The sequence below is a fragment of the Pan paniscus genome, chromosome 2, assembly GCF_029289425.2.
Source record: "Pan paniscus chromosome 2, NHGRI_mPanPan1-v2.0_pri, whole genome shotgun sequence".
In the NCBI taxonomy this organism is placed as follows: Eukaryota; Metazoa; Chordata; class Mammalia; order Primates; family Hominidae; genus Pan; species Pan paniscus.
The window spans coordinates 13,143,527-13,164,576 of record NC_085926.1 but is presented as its reverse complement, the minus strand read 5'-3'; the positions used below and the strand labels follow the sequence as shown (position 1 = coordinate 13,164,576).

The 21,050-nt window shown below is 50.4% G+C and overlaps 1 protein-coding gene across 5 annotated transcripts in view; it reads left to right on the top strand.

The window, feature by feature from the left end:
- IQSEC1 (IQ motif and Sec7 domain ArfGEF 1) overlaps positions 1 to 21,050 on the top strand; it is a 382,440-nt gene that overhangs the window by 97,710 nt on the left and 263,680 nt on the right. The gene's annotated exons all lie outside the window — the stretch shown is intronic.

The window sequence follows — 21,050 nt, the reverse complement described above, 5'->3', positions numbered from 1 at the left end:
CAAAAGTGCTTTCCAGCGATTAGGATGCAGTGTAAAAAGCATTTGGATCTAATGCCATCTCTGCTATCCTGTGACCTTAGACAACCCCCTTCCTCTGTGAACCTCAGGTTCCCCATAGTCCTTCTAGCTACAGCAACGTTCCAGCCTTTATCTTTGGGTTTGTCTCTCCTGGAATGGGCTGTCTGCCATAGTTAATGATGCCCGTGTTTGTGGAAGTAATCAAGCTGCTGTTTTGGCCATTGTCACGCTTTGTGCCTTCACACTGAAATATCTGCTGAGGTGCTCCCATATAGCAGGTGCAGTCCCAGGCACAGGACCCTGTGGAGAACAAGCTGACGTCCAAGGGAGCAAGGCACAGAATAAACAAGTAGACAAAGGAACAAGACAGCTTCGGAGAGCATTAGGTACAGAAGGGGCAATAGGACAGGTGTGACCAGGGAGGGCAGGGGAGGTTGCAAAGACTTCTCAGAGGAGGCAGCCTCTGAGTGGAGACCTGACGGAATAGTGGGTGCTGGCCTTCTAAACAGCCCGGGGAAGAACGAGGTGACAACTCCCATTGACAGATGAGGTGTCTTAGGTCAAGCCACTTGCGTAAGGTCAGGCCACAGGTCACAGCAGGACCAGGATTTGTTCCTAGTTTCCCTGCCCAAAAGCCACTCACAGAACCTTTACAACTGCCCCAGTCTGCGTGGGTGGGAGTGGGAAACCCTCAGATCCCCTGAATCTGAAACCCCTGGCATCTGTGGTCTCCGACTCTTGCTCTCTGGTTTTCCCTGCTTGTCTGTTTGTCTGTGTGGAGGTAGGAACTGCTTTAGACCCATGGCCCTACTCGGGAACTGGAGCTTTACCAAGGAAGGTCCATCTATCTGCCTCACTCCTTTTCCCCATCCTGTCCCCTGACGCCCCACACCCAGACACTCCCGAACTAGCGTCTGTGTTTATCGCTCCCTTGCTTTTTCACTTCAATTCCCAACTGGCCATGGCTGGCAGATAGAAAACGATGGAATTGTGTTCGCTCAGCTTGCATCCTGTGACCTCGCTAAGCACACTTAACAGTTCCAGCAGCTTTTCTGAAGATCCTTGGGGATGTTTACTGAGAGAATCCTGTCGCTTGTGCATAGAGACAGTTCTGGTTCTTCTTTTCCAACCTGTATGGCTTTTATTCCTTGGCCTTGCTCTAGTGCACTTGTTAGGACCTGTGGGGTGACGTTAGATAGGGGTGGGAAAGTGCAGGTCCTGGCCCGGTTCTCGATCTTAGGGGAAAACACCCATTCTTTCTCCATAAAGGTAGCTGGAAGTCTGTGCAGATCCCTTTATCAGGCTGAGGACATTTCCTTCTATTCCTGATGGGCAGAGAATTCTCATCATGAATCAGTGTTGAATACTGTCAAGGCTTTTTCTGCATCTGTTGACATGATCATGTAATTTTTCTTCTTTAGTTTGTGGATATGGTCAATTACATTTGTTAATTTTCCAGTGCTGACCAGCTTCATTGTGGGATTTTATTTGCTAGCATTTTGTTGAGGATTTTTGCATCCATGTTCAGAGGGATACTGCTCAGGAGTTCTCTTTCTTGCTATGTCTTTGTCTAGTTTGGGTATCAGGGTAATGTTGACCTCATAACATTAGTTGGGAAGTGACTCCTCCCTTCATATTCTGGAAAAGTTTGTGTAGAATTGGTGTTATCTCTTCTTCACTTGTTTGAATTCACTAGTGAAGCCATTTCATAAGCATGGAGTTGTCTTTATCAGAATATTTGTTTGATTCAACTACAAATTCTATTTCTTGAATAGATATAGGACTATTCTTTTAATCTATTTCTTTTTGAGTGAACTTTGACAGTTTGTATCTTTTGAGGAATTGGCTCAAGTCATCTCAGTGTTCAAACTGATGGACCTAGAGTTGTCCTTGCTCTTTCCTTATTTGTCGGCTATGTTTTTCTCTTCTTTTATTGATCAGTCTGTCTAGAGCATGGGTCAGCAAACTATAGCCTGCAGGTAAATCCAAGCAAGGGTCTAGTTTTCAAGTGTTTAACAACCAACCAACCAAACAAACAAAACACAAGAATTGCATTAAATATTAAAATATTTACTTTCTAGCTCTTTACAGAAAAAGTTTGCTGTTCCTTGGTGTAGAGGGTTCTCAATTTTACTGACTTCTTCCAATTTAGCCTAATTGATTTTTCATATGGTTTTTCATTTTTCTTTTTCTTTTTTTTTTTTTTTTTTTGAGATGGAATCTTGCTCTGTTGCCCAGGCTGGAGTGCAGTGGTATGATCTTGGCTCACTGCAACCTCTGCCTCCCGGGTTCAAGCAATTCTCTTGCCTTAGCCTCCCAAGTAGCTGGGACCACAGGCCTGCACCACCATGCCCAGCTAATTTTTGTATTTTTAATGGAGATAGGGTTTCACCATTTTGCCAGGCTGGTCTCAAACTCTTGGCCTGAGGGCTCCCAAAGTGCTGGGATTACCGGCATGAGAAACTCATTATATGGATTTCTTCTCTTATTTTTATGATTTACTCCTTTCTACTTGCTTTGGATTTAATTTGCTTTTCTTTTTCTAATTTCTTTTTTATTTATTTATGTTTGTTTATTTATTTATTTATTTATTTATTGGTGGGGACAGAGTCTTGCTCTGTCACCCAGGCTGGAGTGGGGTGGTGTGATCTCAGCTCACTGCAGCCTCTGCCTCCCAGGTTCAAGTGATTCTCCTGCCTCAGCCTCCCGAGTAGCTGGGACTACAGGCGCGTGCCACCATGCCTGGCTAATTTTTTGTATTTTTAGTAGAGACAGGGTTTCACTGTGTTAGCCAGGATGGTCTCAATCTCCTGACCTCGTGATCCACCTGCCTTGGCCTCCCAAACTGCTGGGATTACAGGTGTGGGCCACTGCGACTGGCCTACTTTTTCTAATTTCTTTGGATGGAATCTTTATTTGAGATCTTATTTTCTCATAAAATCATTTAATGCTATAAATATTTCTTTCAGGTACTGCTTTAGCTGCAGCTCACATATTTTGATATGTTATATTTTCATTTAATTCAAAATATTTTTGAATTTCCCTTGCGATTTCCTCTTTGACCTGGGGAGATTTAGAAGTGATTATCTAATTTCTAGTTCTCTTAAATTTATTAAGGTTTGTTTTTTGCCCCAGAATGTGGTCTTGGTTGGTGAATATTCCACCTAGGTTTCCATTCACCCACCCATCTCTCTAGCCATCTCTCCACTCATTATCCACCACTTATCTTTATATGCATCCACTCATCTATCCATTGTCCACCCGGTTATCCACTGGTATAATCCATACAGCCATCATCTATCGATGTAGCAATCCTTTTACCCATTAGAACAGTGCCTGGCACACAATATTTTTACCACGAATATTATTATTATCCTTAGACAAGTCATTGTGGCTCATGAGTATGGGGCTGTGATTGCACAGAATGGATTAATTACATGTCAACCCATTGAACAGAGAAGTAGGCTCAATCCCAGATGATGCTTACAGATGGGAGCATCACAGACTGATGGTTTGCCAAAAGCAAATTGTCAGATAGAGATGCCAGAAAATGGGGAATGGATGCTGGGCACACAAAGCCAATACATGCCCATGATGGCATGGAAGGAGGGAGAACTAGAGGGGATTCCAATGTAAGTCCTACAAAATCTCTGAAAGGTAGCTCTGCAGACCATGAGTGGTTGATAAGTTCCAAGGCAACAGAATGGCTGAAAATGATAGGCAAAGTCATGGGACTTAGAGAGAAATACATTCACTAAACATATAAATGTTTATTGAGCACCTACTGCTTACTGGCCATCACTGTAGGTCCTGGGGCACAGCAGTGAACTAGACAGGAGCAGTCACTGCTCTTGGGGAAGTCACATTCTGGTGGTGGAAATGGACAATGAACAAGTTAAATAAAATATGTTTAAACATATTCAAAAATAATTTTAAAATATTCCATTATAGATTTCATTTTAAAGTCACTCAAAACATATCAAAAAAAAAAAAAAAACAAATTCATTCATCAGATATATGCTGAGGGCTTTTGCTGGGCTAGGTGCTGGGTATTTGGGTTTCCTCCTCCTTCGTGGCCCTGCTGTTCTCTCTGCCTCCATCTGTGTCATGGCACCAGCCATGCTGTAGGAGAAATGATCTGTCTACAAGTCTCTCTACCTGGCTAGACTGTAAACTCACTGATGGGCTTGAAACATCTCTGCTTAGTATAGTGCCTGGCCTGTAATAGATGCCCAGTAGTTTGTAGGATGTATGGATGCATGCATCAGTGGGTGGGTGGGTGTATATTCTGGTGTCATGTGGAGTATTCTGTATATGTCTGTAGGTCATGTTGGTTGACAGTGTTGTTTGGGTATTTTATATTTTTACTGATTTTCTCCCTATTCCATCAATTACTGAGAAGGAATTATTGAAGTCTCCATACTTGTGGATTTATTTCTTCTTTCAGTCCTAGTTTTTGCTTCATATATTTTGTTTTTTGGTTTTTTTTTTTGAGAGGGAGTTTCGCTCTGTCGCCCAGGCTAGAGTGCAGTGGCGTGATCTCGGCTCTCTGCAAGCTCCACCTCCCGAGTTTGCGCCATTCTCCTGCCTCAGCCTCCTGAGTCGCTGGGACTACAGGCACCCGCCACCTCGCCCAGCTAATTTTTTGTATTTTTAGTAGAGACGGGGTTTCACCACGTTAGCCACGATGGTCTGAATCTCCTGACCTCATGATCCGCCCGCCTCGGCCTCCCAAAGTGTTAGGATTACAGGCATGAGCCACCACGCCCGGCCTGCTTCATATATTTTTGTGTCCGGAATTGGTGGGTTCTTGGTCTCACTGACTTCAAGAATGAAGCCGCGGACCCTCGTGGTGAGTGTTACAGTTCTTAAAGGCGGCATGTCCAGAGTTTGTTCCTTCTGATGTTCGGATGTGTTCGGAGTTTCTTCTTTCTGGTGGGTTCGTGGTCTCGCTGGCTTCAGGAGTGAAGCTGCAGACCTTCGCGGTGAGTGTTACAGCTCATAAAGGCAGTGTGGACCCAAAGAGTGAGCAGCAGCAAGATTTATTGCAAAGACCGAAAGAACAAAGCTTCCACAGCGTGGAAGGGGACCCCAGCGGGTTGCCACTGCTGGCTCGGGCAGCCTGCTTTTATTCTCTTATCTGGCTCCACCCACATCCTGCTGATTGGTCTGTTTTACAGAGAGCCGAGCAGTGACAGGGCGCTGATTGGTGTATTTACAATCCCTGAGCTAGACACAAAGGTTCTCCACGTCCCCACTAGATTAGCTAGATACAGAGTGTGGACACAAAGGTTCTCCAAGTCCCCACCAGAGTAGCTAGATACAGAGTGTCCATTGGTGCATTCACAAACCCTGAGCTAGACACAGGGTGCTGATTGGTGTGTTTACAAACCTTGAGCTAGATACAGAGTGCCGATTGGTGTATTTACAATCCCTTAGCTAGACATAAAGGTTCTCCAAGTCCACACCAGAGTAGCTAGATACAATGTCAATTGGTGCATTCACAAACCCTGAGCTAGACACAGGGTGCTGATTGGTGTGTTTACAAACCTTGAGCTAGATACAGAGTGCCAATTGGTGTATTTACAATCCCTTAGCTAGACATAAAGGTTCTCCAAGTCCCCACCAGACTCAGGAGCCCAGCAGGCTTCACCCAGTGGATCCCGCACTGGGGCGGCAGGTGGAGCTGCCTGCCAGTCCCGCACCATGCACCTGCACTCCTCAGCCCTTGGGTGGTGGATGGGACTGGGTGCCATGGAGCAGGGTGTGGTGCTCGTTGGGGAGGCTCGGGCCTCGCAGGAGCCCACGGAGAGGGGGCGGGGGGAGGCTCAGGCATGGCGGGCTGCAGGTCCTGAGCCCTGCCCCACGGGAAGGCAGCTAAGGCCCAGCGAGAAATTGAGCACAGCAGCTGCTGGCCCAGGTGCTAAACCCCTCACTGCCCGGGGCCAGCGGGGCCAGCCAGCCACTCCGAGTGCAGGGCCCGCCGAGCCCATGCCCACCCGGAACTCGCACTGGCCCGCAAGCACCGTGCGTAGCCCCAGTTCCCGTCCGCGCCTCTCCCTCCACACCTCCCTGAAAGCTGAGGGAGCTGGCTCTGGCCTTGGCCAGCCCAGAAAGGGGCTCCCACAGTGCAGCGGCGGGCTGAAGGGCTCCTCAAGTGCCACCAAAGTGGGAGCCCAGGCAGAGGAGGTGCCGAGAGCGAGCGAGGGCTGTGAGGACTGCCAGCACGCTGTCACCTCTCATTTTGAAGCTCTGTTAAGTGCACACACATTTAGGATTGTTGTGTCTTCTTGGATAATTGGCCCCTTTATCACTGTGTGATGTCTATGGGTGATGATATTTCCACGAGGTATAGGCTTGTGGGTTGACAGTTTTCATTCCATGGTCATTCCATTGTCTTTTGGATTGCATAATTTTTATGAGTAATCTGCTGTAATTCTCATCTTTTGTTTTTCTATAGTTAATGTCTCTTTTTATTCTGGCTGCCTTGAATGTTTTGTTTGGTTTTGTCTTCCAGCAGGTTGAATGTGGTATGCCAGGGCTTCTGCTGTTTTTGTTTTGTATTTGTTACTGAAACACCATGGGTTTGGTCTAGGTCCTGCTACTCACCTCACAGAGAGCCAACAACTGAGACTATTGAGTATTGCAAAGGAAGAAGGCTTTAATCAGGCTCTGCAGCCAAGGAGATGGGAGCTCAGTTTCAAATCCATCTCCCTAACTGACTAAAACTAGGGGTTTATGTAGCAGGGAGGAAATGTAACAATATATAAGAAACAGGAACTAGGGAGGGGCAAGGAAGCCATCATGATGAATAAGGGGTCCTGCATCTCACTGTCTGGATGTGGTGATCTGGTGAATTTCAGTTCTTTGATACTTTTTTGGGATGACCGAAGGTGTTTCCTGAGGAAGGAATTCAGATAAAACAAATGTAAGGTTCAAGCTTTAAGACCAGAGGGTCAGTTTCTATGTTTATAAAAAAGAACAGTCTATGGGACTGTTGGATTGGTTTCATATTTAATCTGCTTGATGTCTTATGCCTTCTTGGATTTGTAGTTTGGGAATGTCATTAATTTTAGCAGATTCTCAGCCATTACTTTTTCCAGTATTTGGGGTAGGTTAGTGCTCATGTTTGCTTTCTTTTCAGAGGCCTTCTTTAGATTTTGAGTGCATAGGTTGCCTGCCACCTGAAATCTCTGATGAGAACAGAGCCCCAGGGGGCTTACTGCTCTCTGCCATGTGAGGGGACAAGGGGAAGCTGAGAAGGGTGCAACCCGGAAGAGGGCCCTTGTAAGGGCACCTGATCTCAGACTTCCAGCCCCTGCAACTAGGAGCAAAATAACTTTCTGTGGTTCATAAGCCACCTAGTCTATGGTGCTTTGTAACAGCAGCCTGAAGGCACTAAGGCACTGGGCTGAGAGCCCCATCCTCACTCTTGACCACACCCCTGACCTGGCTTCTAGCACTTCCCAGTGTCTGAAATTGCCTCTTTATTTGCTCATTTGCTGATTGACTTTGACCCCAAAAGATCAGCTCCGTCACAGCAGGCTCTTGTGTCTATCTGGCCACCAGTGAATCTCCAGCACTTGGCACAGCACTGGGCACAGTAGTTGCTGAAATATTTGTTGAAAGGAAGAAGGAATGAATGCAGGACAGAGACTGCCCGGGACTCGGGTAGTCTGGGAGTCTCATCATTCTCTGGTATTTGGTGTGTTTCCTCACGACTTGTGACCCATGGAGAACAAATGCAAGAGAACAGGTATCTCAGTGTGTTCAGGGTGTGTTGGCAGCATGGCTGTTGCCAGTGTGGCTGAGCCTAGCTGTTCAGGGATGTTGCTGTGGCTTTCTCCCCACCCAGCCCCAGGCCTAGGGGATGCAGGGGGCTTCTTTTCTTATGGGAGTTCCATCTGTACCCTCTAGTGTCAGCTGTTGGTATCCTCCAAGAGTGGCTGTGTAGCCCCTGCAGGCCCCTGCCTCCCCAGGCTGAGAGGTCCAGTGGCTGGCTCTGCGTCGACCCTGGGACTTGCAGCATGGCCATTTGTGAGGTTGTGCATGTGGACAGCAGAGGGACCAACAGCAGGACAGGCAGTGTGGGTGGCCGTGAACAGCAACAACTGTTCTGTTAGCAGGAGGCCCGGCAGGGGACCCACATCAGCACAGCAGTGGAGTTCCCCTCTCACCTCCCCCAGGGGCCACACAAAAAGATCCAGGATTGAGACCCAGACACCTCTGTCCACAGGGATGGGGCATGGGGGGTGAAGCCCCATGTGGCTGCCTGCTGTGGCCCTGCCGGCTGGCTCAGGCTGGTGTCCCGGGGTAAATCATCACAAAGGAGATGAGGTTCGCAGGAGTGCCCACTGTGGGAATTATTCCTGCCCTGCTCTGTGCTGCGCCTGGCCTGTCCCTTTTCTGGGCAGTTGTGCACTCTCAGGGGAAGCCATTGCTTTTCTCTCTACCCAGCATGGGGATGGGGTGGGGGTGGCAGGGCAGGAATCCTTGCTGTAGGCCCAGCTCCTGGGGTCCCAGCTCTGAGCACGGCCTCCTATTAGAGCTCCTTCCTTGTCAGGGACCACTGGTCCATTTTGTTGTTTTAAGAGCTTTGTTGAGATGTAATTCACAAACTGTCACTTGGCCCTTTTAAAGTGTGTAATCCAGTGGTTGCTAGGGTATCCGCAGACTTGTACACCCCTCGCCATTGTCTAATTCCAGAACATTCGCATCAGCCCAAAAACCAACTCAACACATATTAGCAGTCACTCCTGTTCCCTCTCCCCAGCCCCTGACATCCACTAATCCACTGCCTGTCTCTATAGTTTCACCTGTTTGGGACATTTCATGTCAATGGAATCAATGCAGTATGTACCTGTTGTACCTGGCTTCTTTATCCAGATGTGATGTTTGTACGTATCAGTACTTCATTCCTTTTTATGGGTAAACAGTATTCCATTGTATAGATACAACAGATTTCCCTATCTGTACCGAGCTGATGGTTTTTTGGTTCTTCCTCGCTATTTTCTTAGTTTTGTGGCAGCTCACTGACGCATTTAAAAGCTGGCCTAAATGCACGGACCTTGCCTGTTCCCGGCAGGCAGGTGCCCTGGGTTTCCGGTCGTCCCTTGCCAGCTCTGTGCTTTGGTGTGGTATCCGCATGCATCCGGGTGCTTCAAGATGCCGGCTGGTCTCTCAAAGCCTGGGGTCATGGTGCCCTGCTGAGAGGGCTGCACCCTGGGACCTGGGGCTTGTTTTGAGCTTGCTTCAGGAGGGGGAACCGATGATCTGTGTTTAGAATGTGTTCCCGGCTGCTTTACTGGTTGGTGAGAGAGAGACCATGGTTTTCTGTGCTGTCACAAAATGGGGTGGAGCAGAGGCTCCCAAGGGTCAGGCTAGGGGTGAGGGTGGAAGAAGGTGTCTCTCATGGGGGCCTGGAGAGTCAAAGAGGGGAGGACTCTAGTAGCAGTTTTCTGCTATATTACTAATGACCCCCAAACCGTCTGGCTTCAAATCTTAATGAACACTTGTTATCCTCCAGTTCTGATGTTGTTCTGGCTGAGTCTCTCCTGGGGTTGAGGCAAGTTCAGGGTGGGGGCTATGTCATCTGAAGACTTGACTGAAGTCGGGGGATCTGCTTCTGACCTGTCTCAGCCACATGGCTTTTGGCAGGAGGCCTCAGTTCCTGCCCACGTGGAGCTCTCCATAGGTTGCTTGAGTGTCCCCAGAGCGAGCAATCACAGAGAGCAAGACAGAATGGCAATGTCTATCATGACCCAACCACAGAAATTGCCCATTGTCACGTCTGCCCCCTTCTGCTCATCAGAAGTGTCTGGGTGCTTGTGTGCCCCCAGCATTCATAAATTGCAAGCTAATTACCCAGGTGATGGTGGTAGGAAGTTTGGGGAGGTACTTAGGTCACAGGGGCAGAGCCCTTGGGACTGGGATTTGTGTCCTTATAAAGGACCCGAGAGGTGAGCCAGCCTCCTGTTTGGAGAGCCAGCTGCTTCTTCCACCATATGAGGATAGCACCAAAGTGCCACCTGTGAACCGGACAAGTGGCCCTCGCCGGATCCCGAATCTGGGGGAGCCTTCATCTTGTACTACCCAGCCTCTCAAACGTTGAGGAATAAATTTATCCTGTTTATAAGCCAGCCAGCGTATGGCATTTTTGTTATAGCAACTCAGATGGATTGAGACAAGAAGCAAATCATTAAGTCCAGCCCATATTCACAAAGGGAATCCAGTCCCACTGGTTGAAATGAGGAGTGTGGCAGGCTTTGGGGATGTGCTTTAGAGCCATTGAGGGACTCAGCGTGCTTCCGGGCGATCCTGTGTTCTTCAACTGTAGGATGCCCTTTCTTGCCCTCAGTCACACAGAGCAGGGGGAGGTGAACTAGAGCCCGGCCTCCTGACTGCAGCCCAGGAAACTTGGGCCTATAGCAGGGAATGATGTCACTCATCATAGCTAATTGGGCATTTGCTTTGTTCCGGGCAGGTATAGTCCCTTAATCTCCATAACCACCTAGAGTGGAGGTGCATTTTACAAATGAGGAAACATGGGCCCAGAGAGGTGAAGTAACCTCTCTAGAGTCACACAGCTGGTACTCGGCACACAGCTGGTACCTTGCCATCACGGGAAGCTCAGCAGTGGTTGGAGTAGCTGTCACGTGCAGACAGAGACTTCCAGGGATCCATCTGGTGAGAGAGGGAAGGGTAGTCCACCCTGGTGGGTCTGGGCATGTGTGAGGCAGGTGGTCAGGGATGACCTTGCTGAGAAGGTGACATATGAGCCAAGATCTGAGGGAAGGGACGATGCTGTGTGCCTGGGGCAGCGCATGCTAGGAGGAGGGACCAGCAGGAGCCAGGGCCCTGAGGCAGGAGTGGCCTTGTGTGTGAGAAACACCGGGAGGACTGGTGGCTGGAGTGGGGGCGAGAGAGACAGTGGTGGCAGGAGGTGGGGGGGGGGAGAGCAGAAAGACCACGAGTGGGCTCCAGCCCAGGTGATGCTGGCTTGACGTGCCAGCGAGGGCAGCTCTGAGGGGGCTGTGAGCTTGTCCATCTCCTGAAAATCTGGCTGTGTGTACAGGGCAGACATGGGGGTGACATGGAGCTGGGGACCCACGAGGAGACACCTGCTACTGTTAGAGGGAGTGCTGCTGGTGGTCTGGCCCAGGCAGGGCAGGAGAGGGTTGGGAAAGAGCTGATTCTGGAGGGGGTGCCTCAGGCCTTCTGGGGGCTGACAGCAGGGTGTGGAAGATACAGAGCGACACGACAGCCCAGTGTTTTGCCTGAGTGCTGGGACGGGTGGAGGAGCCCCAGCTGAGATGGGGAGGCCATGGGGGTCAGCTGGGCCAGGCTGAGTGCAAAATGCCTGCTCAGTATCCTAAAGGTGGGCTCAGGAGGCAGGTGGCTGTATAGTCTCCAGTGGGATGAAGGCTTCCAGCTGGCCACGTGCATTTAGTCTGCAGCCAATGTGGACTCCCGGGGCAGTGCAGCCTCTTGCTGACCCAGAGGACAAAGCCTTTCCGGGGTTATCAGGCATGGGCACCTGCACCGCAGTGGCTGCGCTCCCAGTATTATCTGGTTGCCGCACAGCCCCCAGTCCCCTCACCTGCTTCTCACTTCTGTGTGCACAAGATTCAGATTCCAGGGTCTGAGGCTGGGCGCCACCTGCCCCAGGAGCACCCAGAGCCTGCTGTGGGGAAGCGGGTAGGAACCTGGGCCTCTGGCTCAGTGAGTGTGGTTAGACTCTGTACAGCAGGATGGTTCGAGCCCTTGTGTCTTGGCCGCCTTTCCTAGGACCCATGGACTCCATAGCGAGGAATCCTGAGACACCATCTGCAGCAGGAGTTTGCACTCCAGCTTGCCTTAGAAGCCCCCAGAATCTCCCTGTTCACACAGAGGCCAGGCTCACTCGGAGTTCCTGATTCAGGAGATCTGAGTAGGGCCAGAGAATTTGCATTTCTAACAGGTTCCTAGGTGATGCTGATGCTGTGGGTGCCCAGGCCACACTTTCAGAGAACCACTACTCTGGACCCACCCCATGTGTGACAAATGGGGAAACTGAGGCTTGGAGAGAGATGGCCTGTCCAAGGCCCAGACCTACCTACTTTTGTTGCCAGCAGCACTTAACATGAAGATCTTCAGGGGGTTGGGGTCCTCATGCAGGGGCCTGACAAATGGAACCTTCATGTTGACAAGCCTTCTGGGATTGTCCACAGAGCCCACAGGGTTTGTCCAAGGGCCTCTACAGTCTGGAGGCAGGGCTTGGAAGCCCACTGCTTCAGGGTCCATGCCTTCCTCCAGGAGCAGGAGGCCTCGGGATCTGGCCAGCCAAGTCTGCTCTGGGCCGGTCGCCAAAGCCTGACCAGACAGGGCTGGTGCAGGGAGCAAGGCCCCCGGGGGAGCCAGGGCTGCAGATGCTGAGGTCCCATTTAGTTCTCTGTCCAGCTGGGTCTCTGGGGACAGGTGGGTGAGGGTCCGAGGCCAGTGGGAGGGGACACGAGACTCAGAGCTGGGAGCAGCATCCCTCCTAACATTCCCATGGTCTGGCACATTAAACATTCCCAGCCATGTGGCCATCCCAGGACAGGATGTGGTTTTGTGTCAAGGTGACTGCTTGATCCAGAACCGAAACGCAAGGTGAATCCTAAAGTCCTTGGAGGTTTCTCAGGTTTTATCAACACAAAATGATTCCTTCCATACTTTTCCCAGGGGAGAAAACCTGAAAACTCAAAACATCAGCTGGTTTGGTGAAAAATGGCCTTTCAAGGAAATCTTTTGATGTTTTTTTCCTTCCTCCTGAAATGATGAGGCATGAGAGGGTTTCTCACAGGGTGATCTTTGCCCACAGTGCAGGGGATAGAACACAGCCTGGAGTGAGAGAGAACCACCCTGCGAGATGGGCAGTTACCACTCCCAGGGCACAGGGGGGAGCACTGAGGCCCAGATGTGAAGGGGCCTCCCCAGAGGCACGTGGCTGGGAGGCGGCAGAGCACACCGTACTGGCCGATGGTACCAGCCTGGGTAGACCCCCGGGTGTGGAGTCCTGGTGCCATCCCTCACCAGCACTGGGACCTCAGGCAGGTCACTGCCCTCATCTGCACCCAGGGGACAATGGCAATGTCCAATTCGAAGGGAACCCTTTGAGGAGGGAATGCAGTGATTGATACCAAGAAGTCAGGACAGGCCAGGCACTCCATCTGCCCTCGGGAAGTGTTGGTCATGACCCCTGTTATTCTCATTCCCATTCTGTTTGACTTTTCACACCACTCCTAGATGGCAAAAGCAGTCTTTCAGGAACGTTATTTTTATCACAGCTCTCCTCTGCTCAAGATCCTGCTGTGGCTCACTATTGTCTGGATGAACCAGCTTCAGTCTTTCTGGGCCTGTCCTGTTTAAGGAAGGCCGATGTGCCTCCTAGTCATCCATGACTTTGCTATTCTCACCTCTTTGCTTCATTCAACACCTGTTTGTGAAAAACAGACCTCCTCTGTGCCAGGCCCTGCTCCCACACCCCTGGCCATGGTTCCGTCTACTCCCCAGCCGCAAACCTCCCCCAACCATGGCAGGATGGAGGCCTTAGAGCCTTGCTGTGCCCGGAGGACTTGGCTGGGGAAGGAGGGAAGAAGAAAGTGTCACGAATGTTTATCCCTCAAATGCTATTTGGACAGGAAAGCTAAGTACTGCCCGTAGACACGGCTTCTGCAGGGTACATTCTATCTATGGGCTTGTGTGGATGTGTGGCCTCTCCCACCTGCTCCTGTGGGGGTGGGGCCTGCTTAGGCTCACCGCTCTGCACTGAGCTTAGCCCAGGCTCCTGGGGGAGTGTGGATGTGTTTTGTGCTCTTGTCCAGGTGCCGGTTGCCCCTCAGCTCTCCTCCCAGAAGCTTCTCGGATTGCCACCCCTGACCCTTTGGCCCGGGACGCTTGCCCCTTACCTCTGACCAGTCGGGGAGCCTCTCACACACCAAGCCCTGGGCAGGCAGCTCTCTGCTGAAGTCAGACGAGGCTGGGACCCCTGAGCTCTGGCCCCAGGGAGAGGGAGGAGGATTTGGTTTTATTTTAAGGTAAAGAAGGCCTTGAAAGAGGCATTTAAGCCTTATAGGGAATGGGTCTCTATAGATGTTGTTTGCATAACAAGTGTCTAAATCATCAGGAATAGGGAAGAAATTGCAAATGAGCACTAGCGCAGACACTCTGGAAGCTGAGGTCTTCGGGTACCTATTTTGAATTTATAACAACATCCCTGAGTTTGAGGTTCTCAAATGGAGGGGAGAAGGGAGTGGGAATTGGCCTGGGGGTGTAGAAGTGGTTGGGGCTGATCAGGTCTGTGGGGTCTAACTGTTAACAATCACTTAGTTTTAGGTGGATCCTTTAGAGAAAGAACTCAGAATTACATGCACATTCTGAGAAAGAGCAGGTACAAATGGTTTAAGCCTCTGTAGCCTCCCAGGAAATCTGCCTCTGGAGGTGAGTCAATTACAGCGTTTAGGAAGAAAACCTTTTCTCCTGTGTCCACCTGCTTTGACAGTCTGTGTGCCCTTGAGTGGACCACCTCACCTGTCTGAGCCTCAGTTTCCCTGTATCACGTGAGATGGTGCATTTGAGGCCCTGTACATGCATAATGAAAGGATAGCAGTGACACTGCGGATTTCCTCAGGGGGAAATGAAGGGCACAAGGCTTTCTTTTGTTGTTTTTTTTTTTTTTTGAGATGGAGTCTTGCTGTGTTGCCAGGCTGGAGTGCATTGGCGCAGTCTCCAGTCTCTGCAACCTCCGCCTCCTGGGTTCAAGCTATTCTCCTGCCTCAGCCTCCCAAGTAGCTGGGATTACAGGCACACGCCATCATGCCCGGCTAATTTTTTTATATTTTTAGTAGAGATGGGGTTTCACCATGTTGGCCAGGCTGGTCTTGAACTCTTGACCTCGTGATCCACCCACCTCGGCCTCCCAAAGTGCTGGGATTACAGGCGTGAACCACCGTGCCTAGCACAAGGCTTTCTAAAGACTCCAAAAGGCTGCTGGACCATCTTTAAATACTGTTTGACTCTGGCACCCATTGCATTGCCTAATAGCTGGCTGCCGTGTCTCTTATTTTTATTCTTGCTTCAAAGCTAATAGCTTATGATATAAAGACCCCAATATTGTGGTGAAAACCTCCTACTGGGCTAGAGCAGCCCTCTTGGTTGGCTGCATTACCCTGGCGCTCTGGAAGCTCCGTCCCTGTGGCTTTGCAGGGTACAGCCTCCCTCCCAGCTGCTTTCACTGGCTGGCATTGAGTGTCTGCAGCTTTTCCAGACACGTGGTGCAAGCTGTTGGTGGATCTACCATTCTGGGGTCTGGAGGACGGTGGCCTTCTTCTCACAGCTCCACTTGGCAGTGCCCCAGTAGGGACTCTGTGTGGGACTCCCTTCCACACTGCCTAAGCAGAGGTTCTGCATGAGGGCCCTGCCCCTACAGCAAACTTCTGCCTGGGCATCCATGCGTTTCCATACATCCTCTGAAATCTAGGCAGAGGCCCCCAAACCCTAATTCTTGACTTCTGTGTACCCTCAGGCTCAATGCCACATGGAAGCTGCCACAGCTTGGGGCTTGCACCCTCTGAAGCCACAACCTGAGCTCTACATTGGCTCCTTTCAGCCATGGCTGGAATGGCTGGGAGGCAGAGCACCAAGTCCCTAGGCTGCACACAGCTTGGGGACCCTGGGCCTGGCCCACAAAACCATTTGTTTCTCCTAGGCCTCTGGGCTTGTGATGGGAGGGGCTGCTGTGAAGACCTCTTGACATTCCCTGGAGACATTTTCCCTATTGTCTTGGGGATTAACATTCGGCTTCTCATTACTTATGTAAATTTCTGCAGCCAGCTTGAATTTCTCCTCAGAAAATGGGTTTTTCTTTTCTATCTCATTGTCAGGCTGCAAATCTCCCAAACTTTTATGCTCTGCTTCCCTTAGAAAACTGAATGCCTTTAACAGCACCCAAGTCACCTCTTGAATGCTTTGCTGCTAAGAAATTTCTTCCACCAGATACCCTAAATCATCTCTCTCAAGTTCAAAGTTCCACAAATCTCTAGAGCAGAGGCAAAATGCTGCCAGTCTCTTTGCTAAAACATTACAAGAGTCACCTTTGCTCCAATTCCCAACAAGTTTCTCATCTCCATCTGAGACCACCTCAGCCTGGACTTTGTTGTCCATATTGCTATCAGCATTTTGGGCAAAGCCATTCAATAAGTCTCTAGGAAGTTCCAAACTTTCCCACATTTTCCTGTCTTCTTCTGAGCCCTCCAAACTGTTCCAACCCGTGTCTGTTACCTGGTTCCAAAGTCGCTTCCACATTTTTGGTGTCTACAGCAGTGCCCTACTCTACTGGTACCAATTTACTGTATTAGTCCATTTTCACACTGCTGATAAAGACATATCTGAGACTGGGAAGAAATAGGTTTAATGGACTTACAGTTCCACATGGCTAGGGAGGCCTCACAATCATAGCAGAAGGCAAGGAGGATCAAGTCACATCTTACATGGATGGCATCAGGCAAAGACAGAGCTTGTGCAGGGAAACTCCCCCTTATAAAATCATCAGATCTCATGATGCTTATTCACTATCACAAGAACAGCATGGGAAAGACCTGCCCCCATGATTTAATTGCCTGCCACTGGGTCCCTCCCACAACACGTGGGAATTCAAGATGAGACTTGGGTGGGGACACACCCAAACCATATCACCCATCCTGAGTTAATTTTTGTATATGGTGAGAGATACATGTTGTTTTAAAAGAATTTTGCAGGAACTCTATAAGGAATATGGTGATAAATAAGACAGATACAGTACCTCCTCTCATGGAGCTGACGTTCTATTAGGAAAGACAGACAATAAGCAAGTAGACAAATAAGACAATTTCAGATTGTGACATGTTCACAGGAGGATGAATGGGGTAATATGGCAGAGAATCTGGGGGGCCAGGGGAGGGCTATTTAGATAGGAGGGATACCAGGAAGGCCTGTCCTAAGAGGTGGTATTTAAAGTAAAATCTGAATCAGAAGATGGAGCCACTGAAATCAAAAGCCAGGGACAGGACAGATCTTCCAGGAAGACGGAACAGCAGTACCCTAGAGCTGGTGTTGGGGAGCTTGGCTGTGTGAGGGCAGAATGAAAGGGTGTGGCTGCAGTGGGGAGCCGAGGGGAAACTGGAACCCTAAGAAGGTGGAGGACTGAGCAGGGCCAGACCTTGCAGTGTTTGTGGGCTGTGTGTGGAGTTTGAATTTTGTTCCAAGGGCAGAGTGCTGCAGAGTGAAGGTAGAGGAACCTGACTTGGACTGGGGAGCTGCTGAAGGCCTCATGGATGAGGCCCCTGAAATGTGCTTATGATCCGTGTTAAGTGAGGAAGACGGGCATAGACTGATGTAAACTGTCATTTCCACTATATAAAAAAATGGACAGGAAACAAAGCTCATAAGCATACATGCAAAAATGTGATAGCGATTACCTCCAGGTGGTAGGATTAGAGATTATTTTTACTTGTTTTTCTTACGCTTTTCTACATCACGCCATATAAGAAAAATAATCGTGGTGATTTGAGAACTTGAATTTGGATCAGTCACAGCACTTAGTTGCAGACAACAGAATCTGCTCTTTCTAGTTTGAGATAAGGGGGATTTATTTCCATGTATTTTGACTCAGAGTCCAGGACCGAGCTTGGATGTCCCATAGCCAGGAACAACACAACCTGGACCATCACCTAAATCCACCTGACTGTTGCCATGGAAACCCCACTGCCTGTGAGGCTTAAACCTGGAAACTGGAGCCAATTGCTTTGGGAGAACCAGAAGCCTGTGTTCCCTTCCAGCCGGGAGCTCATTTCTCCACCCTGCTGCTCATGCCCACCTTCTCAGTCTGGACAGGCCTCTGCCCAGAGAAGCTGAGAACATTTGCAGAACCAGAGCTGCAAGGGCATCTAGCAAAGGTAGATTTCAGTTTTCCAGAGGTTCAAGTCCAGTGAGCATGGAAGGAGGGGCTGCACACATGGCGAAGGGGGCAGTCTGCAGGTTCCACTGCAGAAGAGGAACCAGAGCGACAAACACTATCACTTGAGCCTTGGCCATCTGAAGGCCACCTGGAGGAAGGCTTGGTTATCCTCTATGCTCTTGTGAGGACCGCCAGAGACTCTCCTTGTCCGGGGAGCACTGGCTGTCTGAGCCTCTTGCTTTTGCCCCCCCAAGTGCCACCAGGCTGGCGTCCACCTGTCAGCACCTCCCCTTCCTTGCCTAGGGGAGCTCCTCGGCCACCTGTGAGGCAGGCTGATGCGTGCAGACTTCTCCTCCCCAGGAGCAGCCTTCAGCCACTCCCAGCTGCTTCGGCCCTGGTATAAGATTGCTGGAGGCAGCTTGAACTGGTTTCTAGGGCTCCCAGGTAAACTGAGCCTTAGCTTCCCACAGTGGTGGATATAGTGAGGTGCTGGGCAGCTTGATAACAGCCATTGTTAGCCCCCTTCTCTTTCTCTTCTCACCTCCCTCGCCCTTCTCTCTTCTCACTTCCCAAATAAACTCCTAGCTGAATCTTTATCTCCAGGTCTGCCTCAGGGACAGCCCATGCAAAAGCATCGGGGATCATCCTGTTCCTAGATCTCAGCTTCATCTGCAGGAACCAGAAGGCTCCAGGATGCTCCTGACCATCTGCTTCTTTGCCCATGCTGAGTGCCGCCATAATCATAGGCACACACACACGCACATACAGGCACACCCACATACAGTGTACCACACACGTACACACATGCACACATGTTTGCACATGCACACACGCACAGGCATCCTCCACCCCGGGGCTGCCCAGCCCCTCTCGCTTTTCTCCCCACATTATTGCTCCTTCGGCCATAGGACGGGCGATGTTATGCCAGGGGCTCCAGGGCATCCTCTGCATGTGCCATCCTTGGTGTAAAAGATGACTCCACTGTGTGTTGCTGTTGGAGTGTGGGTTCTGGGCCAGTGCAGTCCTGGCTTCCCACAGCAGACACTTCCTACAGCCTGCTCAGTGCCAGGCCCCAAGCTGGGCTCCAGTGTGTGGGAGGCACCATCTCCTCCAGATGTTCCTTCCCTGCAGGCCCCCACAGGTCAGCACATCCTCAAACCACACCTCAGGTAGGCGGTGAGAGAAGCAGCTTTATTCATCAGCTTCTGTGCTGGGAATGTACTTATCTCCTCACCACACTTTAGGGGCCAATTGTTGCTATCATCCCTAATCCGCAAATGAGGAAACTGGGGCTCATGGAGATTAAGTGACTTCTGAGGCCACCTGGAAGCCAGTAAGGGATGAAGCTGGGACTGGGACCCAGGAGACTCTGATGGCTCAGGGTCAGTGCTTGTCCCCTGGCATCCCAGAATATGGAGCTCCTGGCATGACTGCATTGCTATGCCTCAGCCACATAACAAGCACTGGAGACCCTGCAGTGAATGTGACAAAACCCTTACCCTTGTGGCATTTTCGTCTTACTGAGGCAGATAGATCCTAAGAGACATAAATAGAGAGCTTCACGTGGTCCTGAGTGAAGGCCACAAGACAGAGATCTGGGATAGAGGCGCAGAGCAGGAACTGTGTGTTAGCTATCAATTACCACGTAACAAGTGACCCCAAAAACGTAGGAGCTGAAGACAGCAAATGCTGATGGTCTTGTGTTCTGTCCTGCTGAATCCATAGTTGGAGTTACCCTAAGAGCAGAGGCAGGGGAGTTTCCTGTAGGAGTGCCCCAAACCTTCCTGAGCTGGAGCCAGTTGTCATTCCGAAGAAAGGATCCCTGAATGCCTGGGTGACCAGTCCACAGCGTTTATTAGGGAACTTACACACATAGGCCTGTGGTGTCATTGCCATGGACAGCGAGAAAGGAGCTGCCTACTCAGGCATGTCCGTAAGCGGGGCCCGGTTGCACCCTGTGTTTCTTGGTCAGCGCACAGTGGACCAGGGCACCCTACCTCTCCCTTTCTGAGGTCAGAAATGCAGGAACAGTGTGGCTGGTGGCTCTGCCTCTGGGCCGCTCATGTGATTGCAGTCATGATGTTGCCTGGGGCTGCAGCAGCGAGGGGTGGAAAATCTGCTTCTGGGCTCACACTCATGGTTGGTGGCAGGGGGCTCAGGTCCTCACCACCTGGGCCTCTTCCAGAGGGGTTGCTCACAGAACAGGGCAGCCGGCTTCCCCAGGGTGAGCAACCTAAGATGGCGATGAAGTGGAGAGACAAACACACACACACACACACACATACACACACACACACACACAGTTGGCCTCTGCTTGCTTTCTTTTCTGTCCTGGCTATGATCAAATGGAAAACAAAAACAAAAAATAAGAACTTTCAAAAGCTGCTCCTGGGATCTCCTCTCCCCATCATCAGGCTTCCTGGGAATTTGGTGGAGGGTCTTCAGTCACCAAGGGCTGGTCTGCACCTTGTCCCATGGCCTCCGGGGTCAAGGAGATGCCACAGGTGTCTGTGCGCCATTCCCATCTCACATCACCACCTCACCTGCTGCCATGGGGACCACGTGATCCATGTTGCTGTGCATTGATGCTGAATTAGAATTGCTGGAGAGGGAGACCAAGGTCCTTCTAGAACAAGGGGTTTGCACTCAGGCACCTGGAACACACATTGCTGGGGACTACCTGCCTTCTGTCTCATTTGCTACTGGTGAGCACGACCAGGCTGGGCAGCACCAAGGGAGGCCGGGTCTGAATCTGTGGGCAAGCTTGGTTCAGTGGGAAAGGCATCCCCTGGGGCTTTCTATGCTGAAGGGTCGTGCAGCATGTGCTCTGACTTCCGTTCTGGGACGTTACTGAAAAGGCAATGAACAAAAAGACAAATCTCTGACTCTGGGTTAAGTATGTTTTTATTTCTCTAGCTCTCTGGCAATAAAATCCAATTTGGGACATCCAGGGATTAGATTCCTGAATGTGTTTGCTCAAAGCCCTTTGCTCCTTCAGACCCAGGAAGCCCAAGCGAGGCTTTAGCCATCAGCTGCATGGAGTTTAATCCCAAAGTCCCTTTCCTTTGGTGTACAGAGC